The 14,394-nt window shown below is 44.8% G+C and overlaps 2 pseudogenes across 2 annotated transcripts in view; both read left to right on the top strand.

The window, feature by feature from the left end:
- The window catches only part of LOC311628097 (small ribosomal subunit protein eS24-like), a 210,116-nt pseudogene that overhangs the window by 183,162 nt on the left and 12,560 nt on the right, over positions 1 to 14,394 (top strand). The window lies entirely within an intron of this gene.
- LOC311628508 (ubiquinol-cytochrome c reductase complex assembly factor 5-like) lies at positions 907 to 1,149 on the top strand (annotated as a pseudogene). The gene has a single exon. The product of its transcript is annotated as a ubiquinol-cytochrome c reductase complex assembly factor 5-like (transcript).

The following is a 14,394-nucleotide window of genomic DNA, read 5'->3' as shown; positions in this document are numbered from 1 at the left end:
TGACTCAGCTGCAGTTTGTTAGGTAAGTACAGATTTCAAAGTAACAGGCCATTCATATGCAAAACTCTCTGCACACTGTTTGGATGGGCGGAGTCTCAGGGCAGAGCAAACAGCAATGGCTTTCTGTCAGCCCTGCCCTAAGAGGCCCTCGGGCCTCAGTGCCCCTTGGTAGTTTTGAAGTTTTTGTGTGAGGCATCAAGTTCAGGTGTTTATCTATGCTGCCATCTTGGTTTCTCTTCCATTACCCTTTTTCTAGTTAATTCCCTTTTAATGTGCATGAATTTTGTGCACCAGGTCACTAGTAAGGATATAAAAACCCAGAGAGAAGAAATGATGTATCCAAAACCTGGGACTCTGACCCTTATCCCTACGCTTATCCCTATAACTCACAGTGGATGGCCCACATATTTTTCCAATTCTTTTTCATAAGAGCAAAGAAAACTAAGCTACACTAAAGCAAACAGACTTTTAGATTTTTGTCTTCCTATTCCTGAGTTTTTTAGACAAACATCAGTAACAATTTTTTTATCTTGATGCATGGGGGAAAAAAAAAACATTAAAGACATTTGGGGAATCTGGGTGATGTATGCAGTGTAGCTCTTGTATTTTTCTTACAATATCTTTGTAAGTCTGAAATTATGTTAAAATAAGTAATTTTTTAAAAACAACTTTTACAAAGTCCTTAAAAAAAAAAAAAGGAACAGAATTTTAAAATGCAGAACTTTTTTTTTTCTTTGATAAAAATAACCCAGGAGGCCGGCCCTGATGGCGTGGTGAACTTGACCGCTGGATCTGCAAGGGCAGGCAGGACAGCTTTGCCGCCACTTGGGTGCTTCAGTCCAGGGTCTAAGGCAGCTCCCGACAGTCCTGGTTTCTCCGAACCCTTCTCTGCGACCTCGGTTAGGCATGTTTTCCAGGGCCCAGGTGAGGCGGGTTCTGTAGTGGGTGCCCTGAAAGCAGCGACTCAGCATCTACATGTTTCTGCCCTTCTTTTTTTGTCCTGGGAGGAACAATGGAGTGGATCATGATTAAAGTGCGCGTGGGCCAGAGAACTTCTATGATCTCTACCATAGAAAAGCCTCAGAAAGACAATACCAGAGAAGGCTGGAAGAAGCATCAGAGACTGAACTTCAGCAGTCAATAAAGTGAGTATGAAATTTTTCTAGTTTCAAAAAAAAAAAAAAAAGTCCATATGTGTATGGTGAGAGATGTTACTTAAGAAGAGATTGTCCTCAGAACGTATGTGGTTGAGGGAGGGTTGGGCTTCTGTTGAAGCATCTGCTGATTTAAGGATCCAGCAAGTGCCAGCAAAATGCCTCCAACAGAGGGCGCTGCAACATTATGCAGAATACATCACATCGTATGGGTTTAGGGTAACATTAGTTAAAGTAGATTCTAAAGTGTTAACAACTAGAACAGAGGCATTGAGAATCTTAGAGCTGAATAGTATCTACATCCCATTTTACAGCTGAGCAAACTGAGCCTCAAGGAGGAAAAACTACTTGCCCAAAGTCATAGCCACAAGTACCACAACTGTCTTGCAAATAACTATAGTGATCATTCATAGCTTCTTTTATGCAGGCACAATAGGTACTAAGTTATATAAGTACTTTATATGCATTACCTATTTAATTATACTTTTATTTCTTTTTTTCCAATTCTGAATCTGAGGCTCAGAGAAATCAATCACTTATGTCACTAATAAATATTCTGGCTGTGCTTATAGCTAATGTACATTCTGTCTTACAGTTTTGCTGGGGTACCTACACTTAAAGAATTGATCACCAAATAAAGAAGACAGAAGACAGTCATTAAAAGAGAAAGTTAGGCCGACTGGCATAGCTCAGTGGTTGTGTGTTGACCTATGAACCAAGAAGTCATGATTTGATCCCTGGTCCAGCACATGCCCCGGTTGTGGGCTCCATCCCCAGTGTATGGGGCGTGCAGGAGGTAGCCGATCAGTGATTCTCTCTCATCATTGATGTTTCTATCTTTCTCTCCCTCCCCCTTCCTCTATGAAATCAATAAAAAAAAATTTAAAAAAGAGAAATTTATCTCAGCATCTACTGGTGGATATATGCACATGAGAAACCAGAGATTCAGTGAAGGAAGATTGCTGAGACTAAAGAAAGCAGTAAAGGAAGGTGCCACTGAAATGCTGGAGCTTATGTGACCTGTGAAAATGGGGAGGTTTAGAGATTACAACGAGAAAGCAGAGAGCCCTGCCTACCTCCCTGACCCGGTCTCCTACCAGCTCTTCCTTGCCCAAGTTGCTTCAGCCATACAGGCCTTCTTTCCACCCTGAGGCCATGTGAAGCTTTGGGGCTACCTTAGAGCCTTTGCATTTGCTGTTCTTCTTCTTCTTCTTCTTTTTTTTTTTAATCTTTATGGTTGAAAGTATCACATATGTCTCCTTCCTCCCACTCCCCCCATCAACCTTGCTGTTCCTTTTGCCTGGATCACTCCCAGGCCTCCACATGGCTATCCCTTTCTCACTCAAGATCTTCCCTAAAAGTGACCCTACAGAGAGGTGTAACTGTGAGGCAGCCCACTGCTTTTCTGTCCCCGCACCCTGCTTTGTTTGTGCTGTTGTGTGTGCTACCGTGATCTTAGCACAACCGTGACGTTATATCTTCCTCACTATCTGAAATCATCTGGTTTGCTTGTTTATTGCCCATCTTTCCCCCTCTAGAATGTACATTTCATGAGGACAGAAACTTGTTTGTCACAGCAAACCCTACAGCTGTGAATGCCTGGCACATAGTAGGCATATGATACTTTTTGTTAAAATTTATTGTTGGGAGGGGGAGAGAAAGAGAAAGAGAGAGAGAGAGAGAGAGAGAGAGAGAGAGAGAGAGAGAGAGAGAGAGGGAGAATATCAATTTATTATAAAATATCAATTTATTGTTCCGCTTAGTTATGAATTCATTGGTTGATTCTAGTATATAACTTGATCGAAGATCAAACGCTCAAACTTGGCATATCAGGATGATGCTCTAACAAACTGAGCTAGCTAGCCAGGGCCATAGTTATTGGATAAAAGAATGGCTGAGGGAATGAGTTGAATTTATTGAAGCAGAGAATTCTGGTGCAATAGAGCAGGTCAGGAGGGGAGATAGATATATTTGAAAAGGTTATTAGGGCAAGAGTGAGAAGAGCCTCAAACGGTATGATTAACCCTCCCACTATGTTCTGTGGGTGGTAGTAGGCAGCCACTGAAGGTTTTGACTTCCTGAAAGAAAGGTTTGTTCACTTAGTTTCCAAGTAGTATGTGAATAGCTTGGGAGGGAAAGCTTGGCAATAGGAAATCAAGTTAGGAGACAAGTGGAAATGCAGCGAAATGGAGAGTGATTAAAAAAATGAAATAAATCACCTGCTTTGGCCACATATCAACTACTACCACAGCTCATCGGGTGGAACTTACCGTGTGCCATTGAGCGGCTCAGGGGCCCAGCAGGAGCGGCCCTGTGGAGTGAGTTCTGAGAGACCTGGAAATGGAATCGATGGACAGAGGTTTCAGCTCAGCCTGATTTTGCAATTATAGTTTGTAGGTAGAAACATGTGAGTAGCTAACCATCAGGTGAGTCACAGGATTGAAGAATTTAAGTCTTAGCCCCAGAAGGGACCCAGTCCACATCTTTTTACAGATTAGGAAAGGTGAGATTAGAGCAGGGCAGTGACTTGTCCTGGGCCCGGAGGCCGGAAGAGCTTCCTCTGTCTTCCAGAATCACTCATCTTTCCTGAGGTTTCTTTGCCTAGAAAATGCAGAGACACACAGTCTTCCACACAAGATCAAGTAAATATTGTATGAGGGCTTTGAGAACTGTGAAATGAGGGGCACATACGACATTTCATTATTATTATGATGATGATGATGTCATAGTGCCAGCTTGGCTTCAGCTCAGGCCTAGAGTCGTTCTTTCAACAAGCTTTTATTTAGTGCCTGCTCATACAGGGGCCTCTTCTGAACGCTGGAGACCTTGCACTGGACATCCCCATCTGCGCTGCGCTTACGTTCTGGTGAAGACTGTGTGTGTGTGTGTGTGTGTGTGTGTGTGTGTGCCCCCGCGCTCGCGCGTACGTGTTCAGTGGCAACAAGTGCTCTGGAGAAAAGTAAAGTAGACATTGGGGAGTTGCCAGAGGTGGAAGAGGGGCTGGAATTGTCAGAGTGGGCTGTCAAAGAGGGCTTCTCAGAGAAAGCGACCCGGGTTCTGAACGGCACCTGGCACTCAAAGCGGGCAGTTAAAATTTAAAAATTATTTTAGAGGGAAATACATTTGTTCTCAGGCAGCACAGCCTCGGGGGAAAGGCTGACTTTGCTAGGGTGTGCGGCGATGACTGTTTGACACTGTGGCCGGGAGTGTAGGCTGCAGAAATGAAACCTTTGTCATCAGCAATCTTAGGCCAACTTTCAGATGCAACTTGCTGCTTCCTTCTCGCAAACCAAACCCAAGCAAAAAACCTCAGGGTTTAGCAGAAATACTTTGCATAAGGATGTGTTCCCCACATTGTCTTTGAGTAGTTTGGGAAATGGGGCAGAACGTGATGTTGGTTGAGCCCTACTGTGTGCTGAGCTCAGTGCAAAGCTACTACAAACCCTCTCGCATTTTCATTTTATCCTCTGGGCAGCCCTACATGGGAGATTTAAAATATATATTTATTTCAGAGAGGAAGAGAAAGTGATAGAAACATCAACAATGAGAATCATTGATCGGCTGCCTCCGGTATGCCCCCTATTGGGGATTGAGCCCACAACTTTGACTGAGATTCAAATCGTGACCTCCTGGTTCATAGGTAGATGCTCAACTATAGCCACACCTTTTATATTATAGGTGAGGAAACTGAGGCTCGGAGTGCCCATGTGACTTGCCCAATCGTCGGCACAGCTGGGAAGTGACAGGCTAGAGATAGGAAGCCAGGTCAGCCTGGCCAAGATCCTTTGTGACATCACCGCCCCTCCTCCAAACTTAGGGTTAGGGTTAGCTCTGGAGGATTTGAAGGCAGCTACCAAAACTCTTCCTAGAGGGAAGCTGGAAATTATATTGGCCAACTCCTTCCTTTACAGATCAGATAAGTTAACTGTACAAGTGCCTGCCGACACCTGGTAGCGGGGTGTGTGTGTGTGTGTGTGTGTGTGCAATGGATATCTATTCCCCGTCTTTGCAGATTAGGAAACAGAGGTTTAGAGAGATGCCCAAGATACTTGCCTGAGGTTTCACAGCAGGTTAGCTGTAAACTCATACTCTCAGCAGCCCCAGGACATTCAGCTCTTTCACTCCCCTCTGAGCCATTTCAGATTCAGAGTCAAAGGCTGTGGAGTCAATGACAAAGAGAAACAGGAAGAGCTGGGGGGCCTACAGAGGGCTCAACGTCCAGTTCACAAGACCCGTGGGCAGGAGTGAGAAGAAAGTCTGGAAGACCCCCTCCCCTTAGCCCTGTTCCACACTCCTCCTAGGGAAGTGGGGAGGGAGATGCAAGAGCAATCCTTTTGGGTGGCTTCTATTCAGATTTATAGCCAAGCGGTATGTATTCAGCCCTCTGGGCACCGGGCACTCAGTCTCAGCCCTCCAGACCCTGGCAGGTTAGTGCAGGACAGGTATGCAAACAGACACTGGAACCTGCACCCTAAGTGCTACTGCGGGGCTCAGCACCAGGTGTGTGGGGCTCAGATACAAAGAGGTTGGGTGGTGCCTTTAAGGCCACTGGAGCTGGCGGGTGCTTCCTGTGATGTCTTCACAGGGTGATGTGTTTGGCAGAAATTCCCTGAAGATATCACCCTTGTGTTTCTCAGAGAGCAAGTTAGCTTTGGGGGCTTCTAATCCAGGGGAGTAGCGGGGGGTTATGGGTCCAATTACAGGGAGCAACCATGAGCCAGTGGGTGACGCTGAAGTCACTGCTGAGATTTGGCTCTGCATAGACATGCACCTGTGGTTACTTCGGATTTGCTTTTCCCAATGCTTTTCTTCAGGAAGCAGGCTGGTGATGGGCACGGAGGACTGATATGTGGGCTGGTTGTCTTCGTGCCACATTCACGGGGTGAACCTAAGTAGCAATAATAATGGCAACAGCAAATAGATAATGGGCTTCCGTACAGGGGCTGGTGTGTGTGTGTGTGTGTGTCCCTCCCGCTGAGTGCCTGGTCTGAGGGGATAAATTTGGCAGGGAGGGCTTATCAGGAGGAGGCATAACTCACACATACTCTTTCCAGTACCCAATCAGGTTACTTGATTGTTCACAGATGAGAAGGCAGAGGTTCAGGGAACTTTAAGGTTTCACAGCCAGTGAAGCTTAGAAGTCATGTCTGTCTAGGCTCCATTTCCCCACCTGTACATTGGGGGTGTGTGTGAAGGGGGGACTAATTTCTTCTTCTATTTTCATGAGAAAATGCCATGGGGTGGGAGGAGCAGGGGAAGGGAGGGATGCTGGCAATCTTCGTTTCCATGAGTAACTTTTGAAGCTGTCTCTCTTTGTTTGGGAAATTCACCGGGATGGACCTTTATATAAACAAGAGGCGAAGTTCTCGCCCATTGTCCTTGGTGAAGAGGGTGAGGTCACCCCAGTCTCCACACAGATGCAGACTGCAGTGAAAGTTCTTTTTAATGGTGTGAATGGGTGTCTTTTTTAAGGGAGCCTTGAGGAATTTGGGGAGAACTCATCTTCCTGGAGAGGGGCATGCCTTCCTGGGAGGTCACTAAGGATCTGATAATGGAGACCTGGAAGGTACGGTGGCCCTTGTGACTGCCCCATCTGAGTCATCAAGTCATTCATTCATTCATTCATTCACTCATTCCTGTGTGTCAGCAGCTTGGCTGGAGTTTGGGAATGCACTGGTTAGTTGCCTCCTGAACTTTGGGGAGTTAGAAGAGCAGCAAAGCAGCTCCCAAACAGGGCAGCTAAGATCAGAACTGACTGATGGACTGTGAAGCCCACCTTGGGTCTTGATGCCAAAATGGTGGGAGAATGGGAGGGGCAGGGTCACATTAATATATGCATATTTTTAAAAAAATCAGAATGGTCAAGTGGGTGATATAATTTGCAATTAGAGTCTGGAGTTAGGGAAACACAACACGTAAGGGATGTGTTTGGCTAGTAGCGATTGTCTTTTTAATTTAAATTTAAATGCCTTTAGGTGGGGATTACACTCACCCCTCCATAATAGCCTCATCTGATTCACACATTTACATATCTGCCATCTGCTCAGCCCCTGTGGCTAACAGAGTTTTCCACCCTAAAGGTGGAGTCCTCCAGCTTTGAGAATCTATTTATTCAAGTATTTATGAACCAAAGGCAGATTTGCAGAATTGTAGTGTGGTTTTTTAATTTTGAACCCTTCTCCGGTTCTCACTGTAATGGAATGAATAATCATGGTGATCTTTACTGATGATCTTTATTGATGATGATGGTAATTGGTGATAAATCATGTTAAATAAGCTGACATTCATTTCCATCCATTTAACAAATGTTTTTTTGAGAGCTGCTGTGTGTCAGCACTTTTCTAGGGCTAGAGAGTACAGCAGTGAGGAAAGCAGACAAAAATGGAACTTGAATTCTAGTAGGGGTGGTGGGGGAGATAGAAATAGAGAAGATTCCTGATTAAAATACATGGTCTATTAGATGATGATAAATAGTACTAGGGAGAAAAAGTGAGGAAGGGAATACGAAGTGTTGGGGAGGTTATGGAAATGAGGTGGCCGCTGAAGGCTTCCTTGAGAAAATGAAATTTAGTAAAGACCTGAATTAAGTTTGGGAGCTGGCCATCTGGGGCAGAAACATTCTAGGAAGAGAAAACGGCACATGCAAAGGCCCTGAGGTGGGACCAGGCCTGGCATGTTAGAGAAGCTCTATCAACATACCATACGAAGTTCCAAGCTCTTTCCCTCGGGTGAGGGAGAGATACTGCTCTTGTTCCAATTTACAGATGGGCAGACTGTGGCCAGAGGCTCCAAGGAACTTGCTCTGGGTTACATAGAGGCAGAGTCAGCCTTCTAACCCGGTCAGTCCCATGCCAGAGTTCCTGCACTAAACTGTGAAGCTACGTTACAGCAATGATGTCATTGGCCTGGGTAAACCCAGGTACCGAAGCTTTACACCTCCAGCTCTAAGCAGAGTTCCCAGCCCTGGAGGGAAACGGTGGGTGTGGCCTTAGGGGAGGGAGTGACTCAGGCCCTGCTGGCTTCCTGCTGAGTCACCGCTGGTGGGCCTTGAATGGAGGCAGAGTGGCACTTAGACTGCACCTCCTCACAGCCACAGGTCCCTGCCTTTTGGAGGAGAAGCCTGGTGACAGGTCTGAACTGCAACATGGTCAGCAGATGAATCCACCTGACTTTCCTAAGAGCTCCTTGTGAAATTGTGGGTGGGCTCCATTTCCTGGTGGGGGCCCCAGGGCCAGCCAGCAAGAGGGAACAGCCCCAGAGGTTGACTTTTTGCCCAACCTCACTCTGCACTCTCCAACATGTCCTGGACAGACACATTCTGTTCCTTGTCAGGCTGTCATCTCTAGTGAACTAGTCAAGAAGAGCAGTGTGCTTGGCATGCACCAACAAAGGAGAACAAGGAGCAGAGGGCAGCCAAACACATCCCTTTGGACCTCATGGTGCTCGCCCTCTTGATGTGTTCATTCACAAATGGGTAAGTACTGTAATGTGTATACTGAGTTCAGATTTCAAAACAGCGATCAATGGATAAAAACAACTAACATATATTGAGCACTTACTATGTGCCAGGTAGTGTTCTAAGCACTTAACATTAACATATATATATATGTATTTTATTGATTTCAGAGAGGAAGAGAGAGGGAGAGAGGGATATAGAAACATCGATGATGAGAGAGAATCAGTCGGTGGTCTCCTGCATGCCTCCCTACTGGGGATTGAGTCCACAACCCAGGCATGTGCCCTGACTGGGAATCGAACTGTGCCGTCCTAGTTCATAGGTTGATGCTCAACCACTGAGCCACACCGGCTGGGCCTTTTACCGTGTTTTATCACATTTTGATAACTCTCACAACATCTATGAATCAAAATATTTCCCTTTTTTTAAGGAAATGGAGACTCAGAGAGGTCAGAGCAAGACAAGGCCAGAAAGGACAGAGAGAGCAAAATCCGGGAGTCAGGAAAGTGCAGGCTGGATTAGGGAGCTGTGGGGAGCTGGAGCAATAGGAGGGAAGAGTTATAGTGAGAGATGAAGCTGGAGAGGACAGTGGTGCCAGGCTGGGAAGCTCATGGTGGTGGGAAACCACTGAAGATTTCTCAGTATGTCTCCCCTTGGGTTGGGGCTTTGTTGCTTTGGTTTAGAGCAGTGTTTCCCAAACTTCTCTCATGATGAGAATCACCTGGTGGAGTTGTTAAAACACAGATTCCTGAATCCCAACTAAGAAGTGCTAAACTAGAATTTTTGGGAACATATAGGTAAAATTGTATACTTAACTAGTGCTCTAAGACTTAACTAGTGCTCTAAGACAGATGTTATATACAGAGCACTAAGTTAGGTATGCAATTTTACCTATATGTTCTCAAAAATTCTAGTTTAGCACTTCTTAGTTGGGATTCAGGAATCTGTGTTTTAACAACTCCACCAGGTGATTCTCATCATGAGAGAAGTTTGGGAAACACTGGTTTAGAGTTACCTTGGAGCCTGAACAGTGGGGATTGAATAAAAACTGTGGGAGGGACTCAGACTCACCATGGTGAGAAGACCTCTCCCTGCTCCTTGCTCATTAAGAACCTCTGTATTTCTTGAACTTCTGCTCCAGAACATCCTTAGATAAGAACTGTGAGTTCCAGGAAATGTCCTGATTGGTGCTGTCACAGTTGTCTGGTCCTCTTCTTTCTGGTCACACCCACCTCCCCTGATTTACCTCTTCTCCTAGCTTTCATCTCCTTGCTTCCCAAGTCTAATATGTGCACTAGTTGTATCTTTGTCGCTAGCATTTCCACTTCTTTTCCTAACTTTTCCTCAATGTTCTTATGATGTGATCTGGTGAGATGGTTTTATAACACCTCCTGTGGTAACACCATTCATTACCTACCTAATCTAGTTTCTCTCCTTCCTAGAAGAAATCCCAGTTTTGTTCAGGGTGACCATGTGGCCACTCCTGGCAATGGATCATGGTTGTGATACACCTAAGCCAACAACAATCTTGTTTCCCATTTCCCCGTCCTCCTTTGTGGCTAGGGGTATTCCTGGGACCCCCTTTTTGTCAATGAGACCAAAGGGCAAGTTACTCTGGAACTTCTGAGAAAGCTGTGTGGTTTTTTCTTTTTTTTTTTCTTTCCCCCCAGAAGAGAACAGGCTTAGCTTCCTCCCCTGGCGAGCCCTTCTCCCTGCCCCCAACTTTAACAGTCATGATGGTTAGAGTTCTCTGCAGCTGGAGGGTGGTCAGCAGCCATCATTTGGAGAATGTCTGCCTTCTGAGAAGAGAGTGTGATCAAACACAGGGCAGGGAGAGAGAAAAAGAGGAAAGTTGAGGACTTATTTGAATGTTAGGACTCCTGCATGAAACCAGCACACACTTGAATTCCAAGTTATGTGATTGATACATGCCTTTCCTTTTTTCTTATGATTGTTTGAGATTGTTTCCATGGTTTGCAACCAAGGAGCTATTTTGATGGCTCCAGTCACACATTATCTACCTGCCAACTGCCAACCTCAGCACCCCCCTCCTCCATGCAGACACTCCCCTCCCTCTATATCCTGTTGGTCAAAAACTGGCCCAAGGGAATGAGGAAGGAGGAAACTCAGGGTGTCACCACATACCAAGACCACTTCAACTCCACAATGTCCTCAGAATGCCCTCGCAACAGCCTTGTTTGAGAAATACTGGGGTTAAGAAATGCAAGTCAAAGAAAAGCAAGTGTCGGGGAGGTGCAGGTGGGGGGAGCAGGGGTCTGTCTGATCTGGGAGGGGCCTTAGAGATTGTGCACTCATTTGTTCATAGAACACATGTTCTTAGCCATTTCTTCAAATTCTCAGTTGAGATATAATTGACATATAATCCTATGTTCATTTCCGTGTACAACACAGTTCAATATTCGTATGTAAGTATTGTGCAATGATCACCACCATACGTCTAGTTAACAGCCATCCCCTCACACAGTTACAATTTTTTTTCCCTTGGGATAAGCACTTTTAAGGCCTACTCTCTTAGCCACTTTCAAACATACAATACAGTATTATTAGCTATAGCCTCTGTGCTGTATAGTATATCCCATGACATAATATTTTATAAGTGGAAGTTTGTACCTTTTGACACTCCTCCAACTCATTTTTCCCCCTGCTTCCTGCCTCTGGCAACCACCAACATGTTCTCCACACAACACATTTTTGTTGAACACCTACTTTGTGCCAGATTCAGAAATGGTCCCCGCCTTCTCTGCGTAGGTGAGGAAACGTGAAGTACAGCATGGGCAAGATATAAAAGAAAGAAACGGATTGCCGAGTCCCCATCTTCCCAGGGTCTCAAAGATGAATGACTTTAAAATAAAACTGATGGAATCCGGATCGGCAGAGAAAGAGCCTTACTATGGGTGGGATTCGGATGTTGAAATGAGGTGTCACATTGGGTTTAGAATCTCCTTTTCTGGGAAGCCTTCAGGAATGAAGACCTGAACGCCTGATTCATTTCTAGTTGGCAGCTCCTCGGTATAAGGTGTAGAGCAAGGGCTCCTGAGTGAGCAGACTTCGGTTTGTATCCTGATGCCTTTCTTGAAACATGTGGGTTTAGACAAGCTGCTACACCTCTCTGAGTCTTGGTTTCCTTCGAGTTCTTGTGAACAGTGTAAGAAGACAGTGGTGATATGTAATACTTTTTCAGGATGTACTATATTCTGGTTCTGACCTAGGCTCTATACATGTATTAACTCACTTATTCCTCATAACAAATGAAGAAACCCCGGCATAAAAAGGTCAAGCACCTTGCTGGTCAGTTGCAGAGCCTGGCTTTGAACTCAGGAGTCTGAGCCCAGAGCCTCTGCTTATAACCAGTTCGTTTCCTGCTGCCATTACTGGTTAAATATAGATGACCCCCCATTTTAATCACTAGAGAGGATAGTGAAGTGGGCTCTGTGCCTGAGAGTCGCGGAAACATCCGGGGTTTTGTCACTCATTCACTGTGTGATCTGAGTTAGTATGAGCAAGTCATTCAACTTCTCTATTCTGTCTTGATTTCCTCATCTGAAAGTGGAACTGATAGCAATGTTCTCAGGGTTCTAATGAGAATGGAGTGAGCCGACACATACATGCTACCTTGGATGCTCAATAAACATGCTGACTCTTACCTTTCAGGTCTCCTCACTTCTTGGGGAGGTCTCCTCTCCCAATCTGAATCCTGTTCCTCCCAGTTCCTCACTCTCACAGCACCCCCTTGCCTTCCCACATAGCATGTAGGACAATCTGCAATCATATATGAGAGTACCCACTTCTCAGAGCTGTTACGATGACTCAGTGAGATGATGTGACTAATGCACAGAGCTTGGCACATACTTGGCTCCTGGAAAGTGCAAGTTGTTATATCATCGTTGTTTACACTGGGTTTCTTCCTCACCTGTTGATAACGGCACCGTATCCAAGACACCCATCATCGCATCCCACACCATTACTGATGTATTTCTAAAGGATAGGAAACCATGACACAAAGCGTCACTATCACTTAAAATTCTCTCTCTATGCATATTGGAAGAGCTCTTTGAAGTTTTATTGAGACGTTTAGCATCTCCCCAGCTGCTCTGCTTTCTTTTGTGTGCCTTTTTAGCACACAACTTTTCATTTTAGTATCAAATCAGCATGAAAGGCATTTTGAAGACATTTTGGGTGGTGATTAAACCCAACACCTGTGGTGCTAACACCTGCATGACCTTCGAGGAAAAGGATGACAAGATGGAGAGCTGTGACCACGTGTGCGCGCGCGCGTGTGCAGCTGATGGCAGCTACATCACGACTGTCGCCCGGCTGTCAGCAATTTGAGATGCCATCAACGCACAGCATTATCTCAGAGGTGTAAAAATATTAAAAACGTTATAAATTTTATGAAATACCATATTGAAATCTAAATGTTTTCCCCAACAGTTGCATAGTTCCTTATTTGGCTTTCCGAAAGCCACTGTGGCTTAAATCAAGCCAATTTAGGTTTTCCTTCTAAGCAACGGCTTCATCTTTGACATTGAGCGTTGTGTTGGTTAAAGCAATGCTAGCTGCTGTAAAAGATAAACCCCAACCCACATCAGTCAGCACTAGAAAGGTGTACTTCTTGCTCATGGCAAGTCCAAATCAGGCGTTCCTCATTGGTAGCAAGGGCTTTTCCCCACGTGGTCATTCAGGGACCAGATACATCGAGATTTTGCCAGTTTCAATAGGTCATGTCAAGGGTTGCCCTGGAGGTGGCTTGCACAACACACTTTTCATACACTCCATGGTCAAAGCTTGATCACATAGCCACCTCTAACAGCAAGGGAAGCTGGGAAATGTTCTCTGGCATGTCAACAGGAAGAAGAGGAACTGAATTTGGTAACTAGAGCTTGATAGGGAATCAAAGCACTGTGATGGGCATGTATATAAGTGAATATAAGTGAATTCATTTCATCCTCACAACACCCCAAAAATGGGTATTATCTTCATTTTATAGGTATTGGGGTGAAATGACTTGTCCAAGGCCATATTGCTCCATAGTCATGGAGCCAGATTTGAGGCCTTGCATGTCTATATCCTTCCAGTTACACCCGCTCGTCTCTTTGAATTATACAAGAAAGGTGAGGATAGAGAGAGAGAGAGAGACTATAGTCCTTCTTGTACAAGGCTAACTCACAAATAAGTATCCTTTGTTTTTCCCAAGGCCAGAGATTTCATGCGGAGTCAGTCACCTCTTAGCAGTGGGTGGAAGGGACCAGGCATTGACCACCCACACATAGCCTGGGTTATTCTTGGCTGGGTCTGGTTAGGATATATTCTCTTCTGGGTTCATGACAAGAGCAGTCATATTGACAGTGGAGTTATAGCTATAGATATAGTTATAAAGTAGATGAGATGTAGATATAGATATAGATATTAAAAGATTTAAAGACAGCCGAGACCAGTTTGGCTCAGTGGATAGATCATTGGCCTTCGGACTGAGGGGTCCCAGGTTCGATTCTGGTCACAAGAGCCAGTAGGGGGTGTGCAGGAGGCAGCTGGTCAATGTTTTTCTCTCGTTGATGTTTCTAGTTCTCTATCCCTCTCCCTTCCTCTTTGTAAAAAATCAATAAAACATATTTTAAATAAATAAATAAATAAAATAAAGTAAATAAATAAAATAAGATTCAATTATCATCTACACCTGGTGCTTGGTTATCTTTGTCTTTAAATCTTTTTTTTTTTTTTAAATATATTTTATTGATTTTTTACAGAGAGGAAGGGAGAGGGATA

Source organism: Pipistrellus hanaki, assembly GCF_964339955.1.
Source record: "Pipistrellus hanaki genome assembly, chromosome: 9".
Taxonomy (NCBI): Eukaryota; Metazoa; Chordata; class Mammalia; order Chiroptera; family Vespertilionidae; genus Pipistrellus; species Pipistrellus hanaki.
The sequence above is the reverse complement of the archived record's forward strand: the minus strand, read 5'-3'. Positions and strand labels throughout refer to the sequence as shown.